The sequence below is a fragment of the Protopterus annectens genome, chromosome 8.part1, assembly GCF_019279795.1.
Source record: "Protopterus annectens isolate FY-2018-M chromosome 8.part1, PAN1.0, whole genome shotgun sequence".
NCBI classification, from domain to species: domain Eukaryota; kingdom Metazoa; phylum Chordata; order Ceratodontiformes; family Protopteridae; genus Protopterus; species Protopterus annectens.
Window position 1 is genome coordinate 439,090,138 of NC_056742.1, and position 24,871 is coordinate 439,115,008.

A 24,871-nucleotide genomic window follows, 5' to 3' on the forward strand; every position below is an offset into this window, starting at 1 on the left:
TATAAAATCAGAAAACACTTACATGTATTATACTATGAAGAAAACAAATGAGGGCCAATGTGATGGTTACGGAGCAACAGACAACCTTGCTCATGTAACCAGGTCACCATTCTTCTTTCATACACTTGCCACGGCTCCAATATTCTCAGTTATTGCCAAATGCACGGTTAGAAATGTATCATATTTACGTACTATATAAATTAGAAAACTGAGATGAGACACAGTACGATACAGACCTGCATAACTACTTCAGATTCTGGAAGTGAGAATATAAGACTAGTATATAAAAAAGCAGACCAGGATCACAGCAAACCACACTTTATTAATTGGTATGACTTTTGTCCCCAGTGGTTCAGTACTTCATCAGATGAAAGCATTCAAAAATCAATAACGTGTGGTTGTTGTTATCCCATTCTTTTTTTTGGTGAGTTTAGAGTGTGTTGCTGAGCATTTTCTGCCTGGTTCTTGGAGCACAAGACAAGTGCCTTGTGAATAAGAAATACCATAAATATCAGGACAGTTAAGCATTGCAAAATAGCAACTATTTCATACTCATGGGGGGGGGGCAGCAGTTTGTGGGCAGGTTTCATAATAGTAACCATGGTGCAGTGGTGGCTATTTAATATAATGTGCTCATAGTTAATAGATTGCAACTGGAGGAACTTGTATCTAGTAATGGACCATGACAAGGTTGGGTGTGCAGACAAGTCATTTTTCAGGCATGTACATTTATTTGGCACTATATCACATTAAAATAAAATTATGTCTGTTTCTAGATAACATAATATTCTGAAATAAGAAGAGTAATAATAAAAAGTGTCATGAAGTAAGGTATGCCAGAATTTTACCAAATAAAAAGAGTATAAAGCAGAGCATAGAGCTAAATAACATTTAAAGTAATAGTTAATTATTTATTCAATGACAAAGGTAAAGTAGGTATTAGCAAACCATTAGATAAGTCACCCCTCAGTTTTACAGTATATGTGATAAATATCAGCAATTATTGTGGAAAGACAGTAAGGTTGCCTAGGAATTGCTTTGATTGAGAGTGAAAGGCCCTTCAAATTATATCTAATATATTTTTTTTCATTTTATTATACTTCCTCCAAAGACTGAACATCAGTGCTCAGTTCTGACAGAAGCTCACTGACTAATTATAACACTTTCTTATTATACTTCTGTATAAACTCTCAAATCGTATCTCCTTACATCCATCTCTTAAAAAAGCATTAATCATAACTTCACTGTTCTTGGTCTAAAAACGTGTGAGTTTCAAGATGAAAAAAGAAAGACCATGGGCAGGATTCAGAAATAGGCCATGCTATAAGCAGTAATTCAGAGATGCATTAGCTACAATGAGGAAAGATGTCATTCTTAACTAATTTGCATGTGGCTGAATCATTCAGTGATTACCACATGTGTTAGCAAGCCTTTTTTTGGGTTTCCCTTACATGAATGTGAACCATGATTTCTCAGCTCACCATTCATCATAAATTACCTGCCAAAAATGCTGAACAAAAAAAAAACATAAAACCACATGAAATCTTTTTTTTTCACTAGGGCAAGCCACCTTGTGCTCCCTGATTTGAGTGGCAAGCCCCTACACGCTCTTAAATTATATATACCAACTCCATGGTCACACCTTAGTGAAGAAAAGGGCAGTGATAGCTCACACAATACAGTACAACACATTACAGTGAAACTTACCATGCCATTAAATTCTCAGTCTAAAGCCACACAGGGAATATACCAGCTCATTCATGTAACTATGCCCTTTTTCTGCTGCACTTGTGGTAATCATCACCAGCAGCCAATATGCCATGTTAACACAGGCACTCCCACTCATTCATTCTGCTAGACATACACACGTACACAAATCAAACACATACACACACACACACACACACACACACACACACACACACACACACACACACACACACACACACACACACACACACACAAATGAACATACCACCATACCTCTTACAAGTTACAGATCATCCTCAATTTGTCACCGTCCCTTGTTAATTATAAGTGATTACAGTCATTCAGTAATGCCATACATTATCTTTTCATAAATGTTTCTGTCCCTAATATGTTTTGTGCTTTAGAATATATCTTTGATGAGTAGAGAATAGATAACCATTTGCCCTAAATCTTCAACATTCCAAGAATAGTGCACGGGATCTGCTTCATGCATTTGCATACCGCTTGCTCACCTGACATAAACTAAAGTCAGGATCGTAGTGTATATATCACAAGGATGCATTACTACTCATGCTCAACTTCCCTGTTAGTATTCTCTATATCTGTTATAGCAGTTTTGCTATATACTTTGTTAAAGTCATATTAGCTTTCAACTGTCCAGATTTTCACATAATGTCCAGGTTTCTGTCTCATATTTTTGGTCTGCTCATCATAAAATTTGTGGTTTTCTGGCAAATCACTGAGGATTGAAGTCAGTAAATAATGACACACAGTTGAGTTTCAGACTTCATATCTTTCAGAAAATGCATGTTGATACAAATCCTTTTATTCTAGCGACTTTTAAGTTTATAGGACCAATATTTGCCTGACTACTATGTCTTCTAAATTTTTGGTTACTGAATACAGATAACAGTATGATTGCAATTGCATATATGAGGTATTGTATGTCTTATCTACTCTTCAGTAATTTACTGTACTGACGTCACTCTTGAGAAGAATAAAGTACTTGACAGTTCAGTTTGTCAATGTTATGGTGGGGAAAGGCAGATAACCACATGATTGCTGTCCTTGATAAGATAACTTGCAGTACTCACTGCATATCTCAGATGCTGCTAGTATACTGAATTTATTATGTAATGGTTAGCACTCTCCTCTGCTGACTTTTCACTGTTGAGAAGACAAAAACACTGACAGAAATGGAGATATTCGGATTGTCTAGTTCATCCTAAGCTTACATCAGTTTAAACATAGCAATGGCTGCATTTATGGCAACTGGATTACCTATAGCAGTGACCTGACTGGAGCACAGGCAAGGTTATCAATGTGCATATAGCAGGGAAGAGCTAACAGTCAACCTCATGGAAGAAGATGTATTATACCCCAGTTAAGCAGTTTCTATTGGTCATAAACATATATGCATTTTTGACAAAACAACTGATGACAAACAACTTTCATGAAAGGCTTAAAATATGCAGCTTATGCAATACACAAGTAGCCATGAATGATAATAAGTCTCTGACTTTGTGCCTTTGACTTTTAAACCATAGAGTTATAAACATGCTCAAACATAAGTCCTAGATAATGTGGCAGAAGTGGTTTTTTTTTTTTGCAAAATTTGATCACAAAGAATGTCCCATTTCCCGTAACTTGTTAAAATACTAAAAGCCACCCTCCTGTTTTTATTTCAATAAAAATCTTTTTGTTAGACCCAAATCTCAGCTTGCCGTTCCTTTGCATCTAATGTGAGTATGCATAATATTTCTGAAAGGCCAAATAAAACAAACAAAACCTTAACTATCTGATTTACCTCTTCAGTTTTCTGGTATACCACTGCAGTTTATTTACAACTCATCCTTAAAATAGTCTATGTTCCTCTAAGTACTAAATAGTTTATTTTCTCTTTTAATGGTACTATCTATAGTAGGCCCTCACACCTAGTTTTATTTTTCAGTCAGATATGCTCTGATCACTTTAATTATAAAAACATCATGATAAAAGTGGTATTTTTCAATCCTGACCAGTTGGAAATAGGAGATTCAAAGGAATTCACTGTCCACATACCATAGGTCCACTTACACTGCTCAGATATTGTGGTACTTAAATATATCCTTACACTTCTGAGACACTGTAATTTTACACACAGTTTACTATTGTCAACTGAAATGGGCATGAAATGCAATATCTAAGGTGTGCTGGCTAAGGCTTGGTCAGTTATATGCATAAGGAGATATAACTTTGCAAGAAAAAAGAAAAATATTAGATCACTTACAGTATCATTTCTAAGGAGATACCTGACTTGATAGAGCAGTAGTTTGATGTCTTCTTCACTCTACTGGCTTTTAGGGAGGTCAAGAGTCAGAGTATTGGCTATGCCAGCACCCTTTTTTGCCCTTAACTTCAGAAGTGAGCAGAGGAATATATCTCCAGTTGGTAGCAATATCGGTTTCTTTGTCTTAACTTTAAGAAAAATGCATTCACATTAAAATTGTATATTTAGGGCCATATGTTCTGTTTCAGAAAGTGGTTTTCCTGCTTTTATTTCATAATTTCCGTTGAACTTTCATCATAATTCTAATCAAAACTGTTATGAGGAAATTACTACATATGCAATACTACTGTTTAACTGAGCTCCTGTGTTGCAAATAATTTCTAATATTTCATTTTTTCAGACAATCTTATTCTGTTTCCTTAAAAGAAAGTATGTTGTCAGTTTCATTCAAAAGAAATGGAGGTCACATGACCACCTGCTTAGCTGCACATCTCAGCCCTGGGCTGTTGATTTAATGTAGGTTTAGCACATCTCCTTACCTTGGAGTGAACATGAAAATACAGAGATTGGAATGTGCTGGAGCATAACTGTATGGGCCTTTGAAGTATAAACAAGAAAGAAGGCAGAGGGAAAACTGGAATGTATCCTGGAACATGCGGCAGGATTAAAAACTAAAATGGTATATCCAGCTACATTAAAATAATGTGGAAGGGCCCATTAATGGTCTGTAGCTGGGACTAGAAGCCCAGCCAATGCAAGTGGAGGGCAACTTCCACTTGTAGTAGAAAAAATGGATATACACACAGGGAATCAAGATAAAAGAAGAGGTCAGAAAAGAAGCTTAGAACAAACAATGAGGGATCCAGAGTCTATTAAAAGGCAGGAAGGAGTGGCCTGTCAAAGAAGAAAGGAGGAAACATACAACAGATTAAGTAATGCAAAAATTACAGTAGCAAATTATAGAGAACATGTAAATGTGGAAATCAAAAGTACTAAGGAGAGAGGAGAAAGAACCTAAAAGGCCAAAGGGAAAGCAGATATGATTTGGAGGAAGGGTTAAATGAGTGGAACAGAGATGAGGAGAAACATTCTTATCCAGGACCAAGGTCAAGACGCAGAGGAGTGCTTGGTGAGGATATAAGAGAGAAGGATAGAGAGATGTAAAGAGTTGGAAAATTGGCCTTTGGACTGCTGCGTCAATAAGTCTTTAATGTGGACATCAACTAAGGAAAGGCATAAAAGTGGCTAAGGGGATTAGTTAAGTAATGAAATGTGGAGAAAGAGAAAAGGGTGTTATGGCTTGTTTAAAAAATGTTGCACGCATGTGCGTTTTTTTCTTTTCTCTCTTCCCTTCTCTCTCTTTTTTTTAGATATTATCTAGATTGAATATCTGCACCCAGATATAATATACTTGACTGAGAGGAAGTTTGAAGTACATCTGAGACCTACTGGAGGGAAGTGTGAGCAGAAAGAGACATAGCAATGTTTTCCAAAACATATGTGTGCAATCTGTTGAACAAAATGAGGGAAAATTGAGTTGTAAGTGCTGTATAAATGATCGTAGGGAAAGCATTTAAGTTTTTCTTAAGAAACATATATGTGGGTCTAGCATAATAATTAAGCCTCTACCTCATGGTTACAAAGTACAGGGTTTGATTCTGACCTCTGGTTATTTTCTAGACCTGTAATAATCTACAGACTGATAGCCTAGTATGCAGTTATGAAGCAATATATGATTTCTTCTGTGGCATCAGTGGTTAATATGCAGGTCTATAGAATATGCACTCTAATAGGCAGGTGTTCAGGTATGGCAATGTGCGACTAGTCAGTATGTAAGAGTATGCTAACTAGCAGGATTGTCTTCTGCAACAGAATAAATAAGGCATCATTGTCTGGGGCTAGGGATAGTGTGTTCAAGTTCTACCTGGGTCGATTATTCTCTCTGTATGGTAGTTAACACAAATCATTAATTTTCATTCTTTGGTTTTGGGTTGGCATAATGGTTAGATGTTTACCTCACAGACACAGGATGCATGGTTTGATTCTCACCTTTGGCCACTTATTGGCTAGGCAAATAATAGTCTATAGACTGATTGCCTAATATTTACTCATGAGCCTATACTGGACTTGAAATCAGGTAACCTTATAATGACAGAGAAAAGTACATGAATGACTACATAGAAATGGTAAAGAAAAAAATATTATAACAGAGAGAATCTAAAATTTATAAAGGCATGTAATGTTTCATAAGAAAATAACATGTTTGTGATAAATGTTTGTAAGCATACATAAGGGTTGCAAGGTTATTGAAAACAGTTTTGGAGCAGGAAACACAAAACAGAAATATAAAAAATAGTGTATTATGGGGCAAGACCCCTTCCCTACCCCAATTCCCACACACTCCCTCTAACTCTATTATTATACTTCCTACATACACATTTAGCTTGTGATTCTTATTTCTTAACCATCCCAAACAACCATACTGATGTCATACAAACACTCCTGCTTTTTTGTACCAAGTTCCCAACTTCCACTTAATCTTTATCACCATTCCCAACTACCTTTCTCCCTACCTATATGTTCTACATTGTATCATCTACTTTTCCCAAATAAACCCTTGCTTCTTCCTATTTTAGTTACATCTTCATACTCTAGCCTTTTAAACCCTTGTATTCCTTACACTGCAGAAAAGATACTAGGACAACCTAGCTCTCTTCCTTCATAGAAAATATTTATTTCCTACCTACTTTCTATCAGCTTTCAGACTCCACCACCACTAAATATCCTTCTGCCCTGAAATTCCTTTTCCCTTTTCAAGCTCTACTTCCCCACTACCTGCCATCTATACCATACAGATCCCTTTACTACTCCTCAGCCTATCCTCTATTTTTCTCCTGCTACTCAGACATCACACATTCTACCATGACTCTATAATAGTTCTCAACATCACTACAATTCTGTTCCAACCACCTATTCATAGCTCCTCTCTACACTCCCACACATCGCACTAAATCTGTTTAATGATGCCCTCTCTTTTACTCCAAATACAGATTGATTAACTTCATTTCAACTCAAACCAAAATAAAATTAAGTAGGAATAATACTCCCAAAAAGCAAGTATCAGTAACTCCCCATTATACTAAAATCCTTCTAGGAGGATACATTCACACTAATCCTGGCCCCTCCTAGCACAATGAACATAAAGACAATTCTCTTCCAGACCCTACTCTAACCCTACAATAGCCAGCCCCCCAACCTCGGTAATCTATGTTTTGCTTCCATAAATGTTAGAAGCATAAGAAATAATATTGCTGAACTACATGTCTGGATTACCCAACATAAGCCTAATATTCTCACTGTAAGTGAAATTTAGCTTAAACCCAGCATGAATGACTCCAGAATTACACGTCCCTGCTAGACTATCATCCATAATGGTCATTTAAAAAGGAAAGGTGGTGGTATTGCTTTAATATATCCCAACCACCACATTTCCCCTTACAACAAATTAATACAAAATTCAGTTCAGCAGAGTTTCTTATTGGCTTCCTGAAATTAAACAATTATAAACAAATATGTATTACTGTTCTTTGCATCCCTCCTGGCAACAATACAGCTATGCTGAATGATATCCTACACTGGATATCCATAACAATTCCACAAGAAAAAAAAAATACTGCTAGATGACGTGAATTTCAGTTGGCTGGACATAAACTCTAACTTGCCTACATAAAGCTTGAACTTATTTGGTTTCACACAACTAATTAATAGCCCCACACATTATAACAAGACATCAAATTTCCTATTAGACTGGATCCTAATATCAGATCATAGCAAATACACCACCACAGGTACACTGTCTGTCTCAGTGATCATCTCCCACCCTATACAACCAGACATCTCTCTCATCCACTTAAACAGCATGTTTATAAAACAGCATGCAACCTTCTGAGTTTAACCCAGAAATGTTCATAACTAGCTTATCTTCTATTAACTGGAATTTCCTAAAAATTCTTCCCTGGGATGATGTCGTAAATGAATTTAATCCAATTTTTCAGAATATCCTTAACAGCCTTGCACCTCCAAGAAGGAAGAGACTAAAAACAAAACATGCAAATTGTCTATCCAAAAAGAGTAGAACGCTAATGCAGGATCGAGAAAAAGCATGGAAAGAATGAACTTTCACCTTCAAACCTGTACCCATAGCCTATATAAAACTACTCTTAAACAAACTCAAACCACGCTCTACTTCAGCTGTTGACCTTCCAAGTAAGAGGATAGCATTGCCTAGCCTGACTAAATCTTTATAAAATAGGTCAATCCAGGAATCCCACATTCACTCAGTCTGGAAAGAGTCACACATTATCCCTCTGCACAAAGGAGGATATTCAACAGATATTACTAACCTATAGCAATCTTGACCTTCCTCTCCAAAATACTTGAAATATCTATTCAAAAACAATTGTTAATCTATCTCCTGATGGAAGAACCCCTAACCCCACACAACATGGTTTCCATACTTCCCATAGTACTAACAGTGCACTTTTAACCTATAAATATATATATATATATATATATATATATATATATATATAAATATATATATATGGTCCATATCATATATGGTCGACTGTTCATTTGACTGAAAGTTCAAATTCCTCTCTCAGGAAAAAAAATTAAAGTCCTGTCTCGTGATAATACAAACTTTGAAGTCCTTTCCCAAAGCAAATTATTATGGATGATAACGAATCATAATCTTAAATCCAACCTGCATATACAAAATTGCTTAAGAAAAACTCATCAGAAATTAGGGATGCTTTATAGTGCCAAACATTTTCTAACCGACTCAACTAATGCTCTACTTGCCACTATTTATCTCCTCCCCACACTTCTTTATGATGCTCCCATCCTTACTAACCTTCAGGCATCACAAAAATCAAAACATGAACAACGCTATAATGAAGGTGCTAAATTTGCAACAAATACCCCTTTCAAAACCCACCACTGTATAACACTAAAATGCCTAAATTGGTTAGAGCTACCCCATCAACTAGCATATACACAGCTTCTTACCACCAATAAAAGTATCCAGTATCCATTTGCTTTTCCAGCACTAAATAATATTTTTTATAACTATTCTTGAAGTTGATCATTATGATCCTATGATCAAAAACTGTTGTCTGTCCACAAACCTATCAATCTGTGGACATTGTCTGTACTTATACCATGCTGCCAAGGCCTGGAACTCCTTACCTGTATCCATCAGGTCAATACCCTTCCTCCAGCCTTCAAAACCATTCTGAAAATCTTCCTAGCCAGAAGCTGGTGCTGTTCTTGCTCAACGTCAGGATAAGCTATATCTGTAAATGTGAACCAATATCTATTCATACCTTACATCTCCTTACTCTCCCTTTTTAGATCTCCTTACTCTTCCTTCTTCACTCGCTTCCTTACTTCTATCACTGTCTCTACACTGGTTTTGTCTCTAAGTCTAAGGGTTTAGTCCTGGGTCCTCTCCTGTTTGGTATCTACTTCTCTAAAGTACAGGCTAACACAGAAGGTCTTTGGATAACGAAGTTTGCAGATGACTGCAAACTAGGAGACATAATCAAAACTCCTAACAATGTGGACATCCTACAAGATCCTACATCCTACTGAGACAGATGCCTGGTGTCAAAGCCATGGCCTCAAGCACAATGCCAAAAAGTGCATTGTTATCCCTTTTGGTAAAACTCTGTACCCATGAACTACCACATAGGCAGTAGTCTACTTAACACTGAAAGTGTGATAAGAGACCTAGGGACACAGGTGGACAGTAGTCTCTCCTTTGATAATCACATTGCCACAGTAGTCAGGAAATCCTTCTTCATGGCACACCTCACCACAAAAGGTTTCTCATCCAGGAAAAAAGAGGTCATTGTTCCCCTCTACTTGTCACTCATTACACCCATTACAGAGTACAATGCCCCTTTTGGTATGTAACTCACAAGACATCTGCAACAACTAGAAAGGCTGCAGAAATACCTCACAAAGAGGATTACCGGCCTCAAACAGATACCCTATGCAGACCATCTCAAAAAACTCTAGCTTTACTCTGTCACACATCTCCTACTCAGAGGCGATCTCTGCCTAACATACAAAGCTATGTCAAACCCAGAGCTGTTAGACATGCTCCACTTAAAGAAATCCCAATCCCTCCGAGCTACACGCTCTAGGGACCTAAACCTTGTCACCACAATAAACAGAACATGCTGGAGGGATAGATTCCTGTCCCAGAGACTTCCCATACTCTGGAACAAACTACCTATCTATATCAAACAAAGCTCCTCATTAGCACTCTTCAAGAAAAATCTTGATGATTGGATGGGAGATAGGAAATTCACCCCAAGGATCACTTCTGTGGCTCTGCTCGACAGGGGCACAGAAAAATAATTTTCTTGGGTGGCAAAAGGCAGGGTACCTTTTTGGCTAGGCATATACAAGCTCTAGGGCCATTAGCCTAGTACCTACCTATGAACCTATGACCTAAGTATACCGTTAGCCTGTTTTTGCCTTATTTCATATTGCAGTTCTTGTGTGTATTGTACTAACTTACTTTAATTTCTCTACAAACTGGCTAAAATTTCTTTAACTATTAAAATATTGCCATATAACTAGTATCTATTGTTAACCAATTTTGCCATAGTATGTCTAATTTGATAAAACTATTTAAACTGTAGTTTTTTTTTTATTATTTTAAAGGAATGTAAAATTATTGTTCTTAAAATGTTTTATAATACTTTGGAGATATTCTCTCTGTGCCTCTGCTGAAAATGGGCTCCTAACCTGTCGGACTTTCCTGGTAATCAAATGTCAATAAATAAATTAAAAAAATGATGAAGAGGGTTCATAGAACACTGAGGAAAAAAAACAGACAGCAGAGTATTATTCTAACCATACTAGGGTAATATAATGTAATGTAATAGAGTAAGTGTATATCCAAATATTTCATACAAAAGATAATAATTAAAAATGAGTATGCCAAGTAGTGAATGAGGTAAGAAGCAATCTAAATGTATATGTGTGACTAACGCTTTGTGGGGATGTGTCATTGAGGGGGACCCAAAAAAAACTGCTTAAAGATAGCTAAAATAGTACTAAAGTAACAATATGTATTCATTTTATCTCTGAATGATATTTATACTGCATGGGGAAACAATTAATTGGATACAGACACACTGCAGGTGGGGTGGGAGTAAAGGGAATACTCCATTGGATTAGCAAAAAAGGGAAATATGTAGGATAGGTGTTTTTGTACAAATAATGAGGGTTTATATGTTATATATAGTACACCTTCGGGTGGTAGTGGGGGGATAAAGATCAGCTATCATAGTGGATACACACTTGGGTGACAGATGTTGCCCACTTCCAGGGAGATGAGTGTAGTTCATCTGTGGAGGTGGCTTAAGGAACACATAGGACTAACTCTAGAAAAAATAAGGGGGAGTGATGATAGGGATGTGGAATGTTGGAAGTATCAAACTTCCAATAATGAGGGCAGGGTGTTGCAGAAAGTTAAAAGGGAGGAATTGGATAGAATTTTCATTCAACAGTTAAAGTTAAATAGGAACTCAAAATGGAGAAGGAATGCTATAGACAGATGAGTTGAAGCTGTGCAAAAGAAATACATAAATAAAGGGAAAAAAGAAAGAGTGGATGGTGGCATAAAATAAAATAAATTAAGAATCAAAAAAGTAAACAAAATAGTATAGAGATGGAGGTGAGATAGTGTTAAGTGCAGATGACACATAGATCTTTAAAGAGTAGTAGGAGGTTACTGGTAAAGTGAGAGGGATAGAAAACATGCTGATTATTGGTGGGGATTTCAATGTGGTTCTCACCCCACAAACACAGACTCTATGGGAAAACAGAGTTTCATAATAAAAGTATAAAAAACACTAGAATTGTGCATGGAAATCCTGGGAGTAGTGACTGTATGGAAAGAACTAGTATAAGTTGTTTTACATTGTGGAGGAATGAGAATAAACAGGTAAGCAGACAAGATAGACTGCTGATTGGGGTCTATGACTACCGATCGAAAACTAATTTCCGCGAACGGCATATAAATCAAAAATGCTGTTATTCAAAAGTGGTGTTGTGAGGTCGTGGTACACTTAAGACTGAAAATTTGCCCTTCCCTCACTGTAGTGAGATCTCAGAGTTGGAATATATATTTAGCAGGGAGGGGGGGCACAGCCCCCCACAAAACCAATTTTGATTATCGACATTTTTGATCTATATGCCGTTCATGGAAATTACTTTTCAATCGGTTGTCATAGACCCACTGATTGACAAGGGTGCAATGGGAGAGAAGCAGAGGTGTATTGTGGAAACGAGTATAACTGACCATACTATACTTAGTGTGGGTATAGGACAGAGGTGCCAATTATACAAGAAGATGGAGGTGGAGCCCTGGCCAATGGCAGAACAGGGACATGTAGGATCGATACAGCAGGTGGTTAAAAGGGTCCTAGAGCTAAACAAACAGAAGAAATTATGAACAGTGAATAAGATGAAATAAAAGCAGCTTAGGGAGGACAATTGAAAGGACAGAAAGGGGAGGTGAGAAGGAAGAAAGAGGATTAGAACAGAGAAGTGATTAGAGAAACTTTAATGTGACGCCACTATACTTGAAAGGAGAAAAGTTAGACCAGCTAGTTATAACGATTGGAAGAGATACAAAGTAAAGTGAAGATTGAAAGATGGGGCTGGCTGGCCAGTGGATTAAATGGGAAATAGAGACTAAGCTATTGATTTAGGGGTTTGAATACCAAAGGAAGAAAGATAAATGGAGGGGTACACTAAAAGGATGGCCAGATGAATAATAATTGTGCTATAATAAATAATATTACTCTATGATGAAAGAGAGATTTAGTGTCTAGAAAGAGAAAGTATTTCAGAAGGGAAAGGAAGGACTGAATAAATGTATAAGAGAAACGGGTGTAATGGAGGTCATAAGACATCTTAGAAGTAGAAAGGTGGGTGGACTGGACAGCTATTTAAGAGATTTCCATAAGATTACAGCTGAGTGATGTTTTGGTAAACATACATAACGAGAATTTGGAAGGAAGAGGATAAGTGGAACAACAGAAGGACAGATGCCATTAAGTTGTATAAGCACAAAGGAAAGCAGACTGGAAAACATATAGAATTATAGACCAATACTACTGTGTAATGAGGATGTAAAACTCTGAAAGAATTTTAAAAGCTTGATTAGAAATCACCAGTTAGAAAAGTAGTGACCAAGAATTATAGCACACAAACATGTAAGCTTTGTAAAAGGGAGGTCTTACAAGATCAGTGGCATGCATTATTAAAAATTTGGGCTGAGCTAAAAAGGATGGAAAATGAAAAAGAAGTAGCAGTTCAGATGTATATGCAAAAAGTGTTTGACTGTCTGTCCAGGAAATCTACATATAGATTGGTAATAGACCAAGTAGTGCAAATTGGGAGATGGACTCAGCAGGTAGGTGCCGTGTACCTTCAATTAGATTATTTATAAATAGGGGATTGTCAGCAAAATAGAAATGGGGAGGGGAACCTGATAGGGATGCACCGTCACCAGGATTATTCCAAATGGTAAATTATTACTTTGTGCAATGAATTAAAGAAGTATGAATGAAACATGAAGGCAATGATAATAGATTGCTTGCAGATGACTGTATGATAACATTAAGAAGATATAGAAAACCAACGTTCACATATTTTGCAATTTTTCAGAGTTTTCTGAATTATATTCTAATCATTCAGAAAACCATCATTAACAACCCCCTCTTTCCAATTTCCTACATGGGGTTGGGGTGTCATGTCAACTGTTGCCATCTTTCTCAATTCAGTGTCGTTCTCCTACATTATTCCATGGTTATGCCTGACTGTTGCAGATCATCTCTAATGCAATCCATTCCTCTCTTTGCTGGATGCCCTTGTTTCCACTTACTTTTCCTGTCTCTCCCAAATCTTTTTCATCAGATTATCTTCTGCTTTGCTTTACATGTGCCCAAATACTTTAATCTATCTTGTTCACCTTCTCTGCAATTGGAGCTACATTGGCTTCTGCTCTGATGTCCTCATGTCTTAATCTGTCCCACAGAATACATCCTACCACGCATCTCAGGCACTTCATTTACATTACCTCTGGCTTCCTCAACCACTCTGCCTTTACTCCTCAGATGTCCATACAATACAGTAGTAATGTTTAGACCAATGTTTTGCACATCTTACCTTTCAGCTTCTTTGGCATTCTTGTATTACACACTATTCCTGATAGTCTGTGCCAGTTATCTACTGTCCCTCTGATTCTAGCTTTGTCCTGCTCACTAAAGCTTCCATTCTCCTCCAACACCCATCATAGATACTTAAAAGCTGCTCCACTATTTTCCCTTCTATCTCAGTTTTCAACCTATTTTGATTTTTACCCATTTGCTTCCATGACATATGCCTTGTCTCTACTCAGTTTCATCCCATGAGTCTTCAGTTATGCATTCCATTCCACTATTATTTGCTAAAGTCCTTGCTAACTGTCTGCTTGTAATGCAACATCATCTACATGCAGCAGTATTGCTAATCTGTCCCCTCTGACCTATTTGCTAATGTAGTCCATCACTAGTGTGTACAACAGTGGGCTCAGAGCTGAACCCCAATGCATACCCACTTCCGCTGGTAACTCCTTTGAGTCTGAACATTGTTCTTACTTATATCATTGGGTCCTTTTACATAGCCAGCAGTAATTTCACAAGTGTTGCAGAGACTTTGAACCATCACAGGACTGCCCAAAGCAGTTTTCTTGGGGCCTTGTCATATACTTATTCCAAGGCTATGAATGCCCAGATGGACTCCTTCCTCATCTCTAGCTTCTTCTCAACTATCTGTTTCTCTGCATAGGGTACGTTGTGCTGCATCCTAATCTGTATCTGAACTGCTCATCTCCTTTTTTGCTTTGTACTATTTTGCATATTCACCATCTCCAATACCATCATGCAGTTTGACAAGAGTTTTATACCTCTATACTGTCCACACTTGTGAATGTCCCCTTTGTTCTTGTACACTGGCAGTAGAATGCTTATTCTCCAGTCATCTGGGATAAGTCTTTCTCTCCATACTCCTATGAGTACCTTTTGGAGCGATTTCTCCCCTAATTCAATGAACACCTTAATCATATCTTCTGTGACATCATCTGATCCTGCTGCTTTCCTGAATTCATTTTCCTTAAAGAATTTCTTAATTATTCAAAGGTGGGCTCTTCTTCTTTCATCATAAGCTGTGTCTGGGGCAGTACAGCTTCTGTGAGATTTTCTTCATTCAGAAACTTCTGGAAGTACTGTTTCCATTTTAATTTGATATCCTGTGGGATGGTAAGCAGGTTGTTGCTGGCATCCTTTCTGAAGGTTTTCTGATGACTATCTTTATCTCTCTACTTTGTCTTCACAACCTAATAGTTTTTGTGCCATCTGCTGAGTCCCTTCTAGAAGCTGGTGAAGTACCACTGATGTTTTGTTCTTTGCCAGGGTGGGAGGTTGGCATAATGGTTATGGTGTTCATCATACAAACACAAGGTACAGGGTTCAATTCTCAAATGGGGTAATTGGCTAGGCTTAAAATGGCCCACAAAGGCAGTTAGCTTAATACAAACCTATGACTGTGACTGCTTTCTTAGCCTGTTTGTTAGCCAACTAGTATTCCTTCTTAGCCTGGTCCATCTTTTCTATGTCCCACTTTTTCATGCATTCCTTCTTTCTTTTGATAACTTCCTTGACTTCTACATTCCACCACTGGCTTCCCACATGTACCTTATCACATCTGGATCTGCCACGTATCTGTTTTATAGGCCCACATATGCTGTTTTGAAATGCTGTCATTCTTCCTCTTCAACTCCACTTATTTCCATTTCTTCCTGAGGTACTAGAGACCTGAATAATTCCTTGAACTCATGATTTTGTTCCTGTCAGCTTCCAGACCTTCAGCCTACTCTCTGTTGACCTTAGAGCCATCTCTGACCACTGTTTGCAGCTGACTATGGCTACCACTGGTTTATGTTGTGGGCCAACTCTTTCACTTGGGATGACTTTGCAATCACTGACTCTACAACAAAGCCTTTTCCTTACTGGAAGGAAGTCTTCTTGAATTGTATTTTGACCATTGTATCTGATCTAGTGACTGTCTCTCTTGCTGAATCATGCATTAGCCACTATCAAGGCCTCTACTTTATTCGTGTTTCCCCCTCTGTGTGGATCCAAGCAATCCTCATATCCTGTTCTGTCTGTCTGTCCTGATATGTGCATTCAGGTCTCTTATTATCAACACTAATTCATGTAGTCCTGATTTATCTAGTATGTCCTGCATTTGCTTCCTGAATCCACCCTTTTCTTTGCTATCACCAGCATGCTTTAGGGCATAGGCTGAGATTATGAATACTGCTCTATCTTTACACTGGAGTCTAACTGCCATAAGTCTATCACTAGTTCTGATGACATCCCTCACTGTCTTCTGAAGACTCTCCCTCAACAAAATTCCCACAGCAAGTCTGTCCTTCCATTGAGTAGTAAACTCTGGATCTCAAGCCAATTGGTTTTGGTACGCTGTCTTTTCCTCTTGTCTCCTGGATGCATAGGATGTCCAGTCTCCTCCTTACCATCATGTCAACCACTTCCAAGCTGTGTCCTTTCATTGAGCCTCTACTGAGTTTAGTTATCCTTACTTCATGTTTCCCAGGTTGACTGGTTTTACATCTAGCTTTTGATCAATACAGCTGTTCCAGGTAACCCAAGTGAGGTAACTGGATACCAGTCAGCCAATAGATTATTGACTCAGGGCTGCTGGGCTTTATGATATGCACACACTGGCCAATAGGGGCAGATACTCCATCCCACTATAAGCGTGGATCCCTGCCATAGGTCAGAGTGGCCTGATTCTCAGCCCACTTATCACCAACTAATACCCGTGTCCACTTTGGCATCATTAGTCAATATGACCAGATCACCTAAAGATGAGTTTTACACAGTGAGGGGCTAGCCCTGATATGTTGCATAGTCTGTGTTCCATGTTTTCCTGTCTATAAGATACTGTACATCATAGCTGATGCCTAAAGAGGTTGATCTATACAACTCTTCCTTTGATAGGCACCACCAAGTGTCTGTGCTTCTGCCCATGACATCATTTGATTCATTTTTGGGTGAGTTTGAGAAAGAGGTGCCCATCATGTTTTGAGGAGGTGGAAGGAACCCTACAGAGACACAGAGAGAACATGCAAACTCCATACAGGCATTGGCCAGAGATCAGGATAAAACATTGTACCTTGCACATGGGAGGCAAAAACCTTAACCATTATGCCAATATCATTCAGAAATGTCAGTATTAAGAAAAGGAAGGAATAATTCTGCAGTAAATAAAACAGATAGAGGAAAGAAACATAAATAAGAAAAAAGTATTTGAGCTTGACGTTTTCCCTGAAAGTAGAATGGGTCAAGAGGAAAATGTCTGAGGAGCTCAGTAGTAGTTTAGACATAAAGCTGGATAAGTCAATGGGATATGTTTTAATATGGGGGGGAAGGATTAATCAAGTAACATATATTTAAAAAAAAAGTAAGAGAAACTGATCAAGGCGATTCAGCAGACATGTGACTGGTATATATGCTGAGGGAAAAGTAGGAAGAATGACAGAGGTAGATTTAGGCAGATAGAAGGTTAGGAAGATGGGGTGGACTGGATTTCATGACATATATAACAGAGATAAATCTAGCTTATAGATTAAGAGATGAAAATTGAAATATGTGATTCGATTTTGTGGGAAGAGGGATATAAAGTGGAAGAAATAGGATGTGTTTCAAGAAATGTAACAAGGGACAGACATGGTAGTGAAGAGTTTTCTTGAAATAAAACCTATAAAATGCATATGGATAGAAAGACACTTAGATACATTCTGGAAGGGGTTGCCAGAAGAAATAGAAAAAAAAAATAGGAGAACAGCATAACAAAGCATTTGTGTATTTGAGATAGGTAGAGGTGGGGCTTCTTTTGGATAAATTCAGCAAAAAATATGGAGTAGGACAAGAGCATTGATTATTTTACAGAGGGTTTCTAGCGAACATTCATGTAGACTATGCAGGCAGGGCTGGAAAGGAAGGATGCATGATGAAATATAAAGTGAAGTATAAAGGGAGAAGCCAAAGAAAAACAGAAAATATTAAGTGGTTGGGGAAAAACAGAAAACTATAATAGGGAGAATAGTTTACTATCAGATATGTGAGCGTGACAATTTTGAATCCAAAAATAATGTCGCTACAAGGTCGCAAGATGAGAATGCCAAACACCACAAGAGTGAATGATGTTGAACATCAAATCTTCCACCCTGCATGCACAGAGGAATAAGTGCTAATATAGTTCCAGAAGGGGGGCAAGTCCGGGTATTCGCTCTTGCAGTCACAGTCCTCAGCATTCTTGTCTTGTAACCTTCTAGTTGCATTATTTTTGGATGCAAAATTGTCATGCTCACATATCTAATAGTAAACCATGAGAACAGGTGAAAGAACAGTCCAGACAGTAATTGAATGGTTGAGGAAAACATGGGTAAAAAAAGTCTATGGAGTGGGAGAAAAATAATTTCTTGAAAGACGTGCTGGGTTGATGAGATTATGGAATAGGGTGAGTCCATATCATGATGTTTATACCAGATTAGCACAGAGATGGTACAGAAAGAGGAGTGGACTTAGACACCATGCTGCTGGTGGTGTGATATTGTAGATACTGACAAATTACATCTGCTGTTGGCACTTGAAATTAAAAGAACTACTAGAAATGGCTAGGCAAATCTGGATTAACACTGTTGAACAATGGTTCACTCACCATTGCCTTCTATTAAACCCAAAAAAAACTAAACTCCTCCTTTTCAGTCCTAATCATAAGTCCTTTCCCATAGATTTTGCTATTACATCCACTAATGGTACCATTATATCACCTGACCTAACTACCAAGCTACTTGGTATTACCATTTACAATAACCTTACCTTTGACATACATATCAATAACACTATTAAATCTGTCAACAAAAAACTTGGCTCTCTCTACAGAATTAAACCCTTCCTGTCACCTTCAGCTAGGACTACTATTGCACAGACTCATCTTATCTCTAGACTCCTGCATGCCTCAAATATTTTCACTAATCTATCTAAGAATAACCTCAATAAATTGGAAATCTCATACAATAACATAGCCAGATTTGCTACTGGTAACCCATTTAGAACACATCATTGCCTTAATTTAAAGGAGCTTCAGTGCTTGGAACTACAGAATCTGCTCAAATACCACCAACTAATCACTGCCCACAAGACTCTTTACCAACCTTCCAATACTCCTACTCTATCCACCATAATCATCCCCTATCATAATCTGAAGTCCTTACGTTCATCTCAGAAACTTCTAATTAACACATCTAAATCTAACAATAGGGCTTTGGATTCTCTCTTCTCTAATACTGTGGGAAAAATTTGGAATCTCCTACCCAGCAAACTTTCCTCAGTTTCCTTTATATCACTCTTCAAAAACAGACTGAAACTTTTCCTCAAAACACACTGGTTATGCCCCTGTACTAAACCTGACTAATTCTCCACTCGAACCTTATACTGTCAGCATATCCTATACCTTACCTTTCTCACTCTGTATTTCATTATTTCCATCCCTCTGAATACTTACCTGTAAAAAAAAATAAATAAAAAATAATTACTTTATTTTTTTTTTTACTACACTTATTTTTTTCAATATGACTCTTATTGTACCATACTTGTATATGGAATTAGCCTGTATACCTCCCCTTTTTTCTATATTAAGTAATGTACTTACTTGCTATTTTGAACTATACACTGTATTGAATGCATTTTATATTGTATTGACTTATGTCCTCTCTGTATTATTTCTGTATTATCCAATTTTGTGCTTGTATATACATCTGAAGTCATTTTATATTGTCCTGCAACTGTATTATCATGTGTGTCATGGAGCTTTTCTCCCCGGGCCTCTACTGAAAACGGACATATATCCAGTTAGACTAGCCTGGTCAACAAATGTAAAATAAAATAAAATAAAAGATATTTCAGAGGGGGAATCCAGATTCATGACGGCCTAAAATAAATTGAATTTAAAGTTAGAGATGGGGCAGTTTGGCAGAAAATAACGAGAGTGTGGAAAGAAGGGAACAGTACAAAAAAGAGAAGTCAAAAGAGTGGATAAATGAGGTTCAACTAGGACATGGAGACTGGATGGATAAACAATGGAAGAAATTGAAGAAAAGATGGGCAGCACAACAAAAGAGAGCACACAGGAAGTTAAAATTGTGAAATGAAAATGGCAATGATCATAAACTGAGAGAATAGCTGTGAGATAAGATGTGGATGAGAGAAATAAAGGAAGGGACAATACATTTCAGATCAGTAGCTGAGGAGGAGAGTTTGAAGTCTGAGAGGGAGTGCTACAACAACAGGAAGGAGAACTAGAAAGCATGAAACAGAAGCTAAAAAAAAGAATAATGAGGATGACTGTCTTATTAAATGATGTTATTAATGCAATTTGTTTAATGTTTTGTATACAGTTTATGAGCCTTGCTTATGGAAACTATGATATAATAATGGGAGAATGCTGAAGTGTGCTGGAAAAAATGTGAAACAAAAGTCAAATGAAGATTCATGCACCATCCTTGCCTATTTTAAACTAAGACCCTTTGTAAGCAGTCTCCAACTTATACGATCTCACACATTAAACTTTGGGCTGGATAAATTAATGCCTGTACTAAGTGTACACGATCTATATTCAACAATATCCCTACCACATTTTTTGTGCTATCTATTCACTCAGAAAGAGTGGTAACCTTTATGAATCCCTCTCAGTATTTAAGGTTTAATAAAAATCAGTACAAAACTAAAATTAGGAGGAAGAAGGTAGGAGTTATGCTTGTGTTGTCTATTCACTAAGAATGGTGTACACTTAATTCAGGCGTAAATGAATCTGGACCACATTTTACAAAACAACGTTTTTAATTATTTACTGGCTAAGAAAACATCATACGAAATTTCATTTAATTTCATTTTGTTTTATTTGCTGCTTCAAACGTGCTCATTAGAATGTAACAATAGTTTCTGTTTACAATAATTACAGGTTAGCTAGATTGTATACATATACTGCCTTCTAGGTGAACATTACACCTGTTAAACTCTAAAACCTTCTCTTGTACATGTTGTCTCAGGAGAAGAAACATAGTCATGGGCTGCTCTTAACCATATAATTAGCAAATGTTGCAAACTACATAATGACGTATTCTGTGACTCTGGTTTAAACAGGGTGTGCAGTTTGTCATGTAGACATTCCAATGTTGAATACATTTGAATGTGCATTCTCCAATGTTATATGTGGACATTTTACCTTTTCTAATGGTATAGTAATTTGCATGATATTTCACAGTAAAGTGATGTAACCAAACTTGTTCTGAAATTACAAAGTAATTAATACTTTGCCTCAAAGGCTGGGTCATGGTTTGAAAAGGGTCATTTGACAAGCCAAACTAATTAGTTAACAAATCAAATTAGATGGGTAAAGTAGTCTTTACCTGTTATCAATTATTTTGTTTTTGTGTCTATTCGTACAAGGATGAGGCAAAAGGGATGTCTACCCCATGCACAAGCAGTTAGGATGGCAGTTGGTATATATAAAGAATTGCTCATTCGTCTAGCAATATGAAAGCATTCTTGGTAAACAATTTGACAGCCATAATTGCACATCTGTGGCTACTAAAATGACAGCCATTGTGTAATAGTGCTACAACATAGCAAAGTTTTTTTTTGTTCCACTCAACTTGTGTTTTGGAGCGAGTTGTCTAGGTCAACAACCAGCTTTGGAATGGGTCTGCAAATATTTCAGAATACATTTGGTCCCTCAAAAAGTGTATTTTTTATTTATTGTTCTTCATAAACCTAACCATGTTTAAATTCACTGCCTTCTCCATTTTTAAATAAATAATTAGTACTACCAAGAATGCCCCCAGCCACCATATATGTAACACACAGATGAACAGTTCGGACAATGTGCATCCATCAGATGACACATGGTGCTCAGAAAACCTAAAGCAAATCTAACATGCTGTTTGTTATGAATTAGCTTTTCAAATGGACTGTTATATACACTGGGTTCACTAGTGATATCTCATACATCAGTTACAAGGAAAACATCACTGGTAGTAGAGTATCCTGATTTGCACTCTAGAGCAAATGAAAATATTTTGGTACAGATGTACCGTATTCACCGACTTTACAATTCAGAAAACCAAGGCAAGCTGTAACATGGTGCAGACGTGCACGTATCCCATATTACAGAACTGACAATATCCCATAAAAATGACCTTGTGTACGAAATATATCAGACAGGTGAACAGTGCAATGTAGCTGGTGTTGAGATCTGTAGCAATGTGAAAGTCAAAGGCAGTGAATGCAGTTTGTCATAGTCACCTGGGCACAAGATTAACTATATAACAGGCTGTGGCCATAGTAAATGAAGGAAACTACGTCTAGTAGTGTGCTGTGACAAAGTTTAGTGATGAGGTATATTGTCTGAATCACACGCAGCTGGTAGTGTTTCAGAATGAAAGCACATTTGTGCCTCTGTGCATGACACAAAGCTGTAAAATAATCTAGAATATACATAATTGGAAAGGATGAAAAACGTAAGTCCAGAAACATAAAGAAAGGTATGTCAGGATTTCAACACAATGACAGAGACTGATGTAGAGTGCAAAAAATATAAAATTTAGATTGAGTTGCATATTTACTGAGTGAAGCAGTGAAAGAAAACAATAGCAATCCATTTGAAAAAGCACCCTTGCCTTCACAAAATATGATGTACAGTAGGTAGTTAATGTAAAAAGACTAAGGACAGCTAGGTAGTGCTTTAGGTAGTTACTGTAAACAGACTAAGGGCAGCTAGGTAGTGCTTTAGGTAGTTAATGTAAACAGACTAAGGGCAGCTAGGTAGTGCTTTAGGTAGTTAATGGAAAAAGACTAAGGACAGCTAGGTAGTGCTTTAGGTAGTTACTGTAAACAGACTAAGGGCAGCTAGGTAGTGCTTTAGGTAGTTAATGTAAACAGACTAAGGACAGCTAGGTAGTGCTTTAGGTAGTTAATGTAAACAGACTAAGGACAGCTAGGTAGTGCTTTAGGTAGTTAATGTAAACAGACTAAGGACAGCTAGGTAGTGCTTTAGGTAGTTAATGTAAACAGACTAAGGACTGCTAGGTAGTGCTTTAGGTAGTTACTGTAAACAGACTAAGGACTGCTAGGTAGTGCTTTAGGTAGTTAATGTAAACAGACTAAGGGCAGCTAGGTAGTGCTTTAGGTAGTTACTGTAAACAGACTAAGGGCAGCTAGGTAGTGCTTTAGGTAGTTACTGTAAACAGACTAAGGGCAGCTAGGTAGTGCTTTAGGTAGTTAATGTAAACAGACTAAGGGCAGCTAGGTAGTGCTTTAGGTAGTTACTGTAAACAGACTAAGGACAGCTAGGTAGTGCGTTGATTTTAGTGAAAGGCACTGCAATTAGAGCTGTAACCACTCAAGATAAAGTGGCCACATTAGCAGTGCGGAATGTCACGGGGACAAAAGATAGATCAACCATCTTGTGAGTGGTGAGGGAGAACAATGCTGCCCTTCGTTATGAAATTCATTCATCCATACCCATTTTCCCATATTTGCATATGGGGTCAGGGTGTCACTTCAACAGTGACAAATATCTAGAGCAAAGTTTTACGCCACAGGGTAGACAGCCCTGCTACGGTAGTTCTTCCACACCACACATGCACACTCATACCTATGGAAATTTAGAGTGTCCAATCCACCTACTGCATGTCTTTGGATTGTGGGAGGAAACCAGAGAACCTGGAAGAAACCCAAGTGAACAAGGAGGGCATGCAAACTCTACACAGAAGGCACCCCAGCTGAGAAATGAACCAAGGAACTTCATGTTGTGAGGCAGCAATGCTATCCACTGTGCCGCCTTTGTTATAAAATAAAACTTGAAAATAAAACTAAAGTGGGAATGGCTGGTGACCAGCACAGCTGCACATTGGTAGCAGGCACGTAACGGCAAAGCCCCACTGTGCCACCTTACTAGTAATTTGTAACCCTAACCCTAAATATGCCCCTGACCCCAACCCTAATTCTCTACATTACATAAGAAAAAAAAATTTCTAACACTACCATTATTCAAATTATGTCTAAATATGTGTTGGGCTTTGGGTAGTCAGATCACTATTTCCTTTTGTAATTTTTTTTTTTTTGTCATTATGTTGATTTTCCAAAGGCTGGCATTAATCATTTGAGTACAGAAGCTTGTCCATTTTGTTAAATAAATGTATACACACATGAAAACATATATTTATATATACACATAAGCTTATCCATCCATCCATCTATTGATGTCGAATCACATACGGCCAAGACCATGTTCAAAGTTTTGAAACTTTGAAATAAAAATAAAAGAAAGTAAAATAAAATAATACAACTTACCTTTACATTTTTACAGGGGGGCTGTACCCCCACACCTCCTGCTACTTAAATATACCAATTCCACGATTGCACTACAGTGAGGAAAATGGCAAATCCTGAGTTCCATGCTGTAAGGCAATCTCCATACAAAGTGTTCAAAGTTTCAAAACTTCAAACATATTGACCTGGCCAAGGCATTTGACACAAAACCCAACTTGGGCATTGTTGACAAACTCAAGAGGTTAGGTACAAACATATGTCAGCCGGTGGATAGCCAACTGGTTCACAGACAGGACCCAGGAAGTTAGAACTGGAGAGTCCACCTCTACAAAGAGGCCAGTCACAA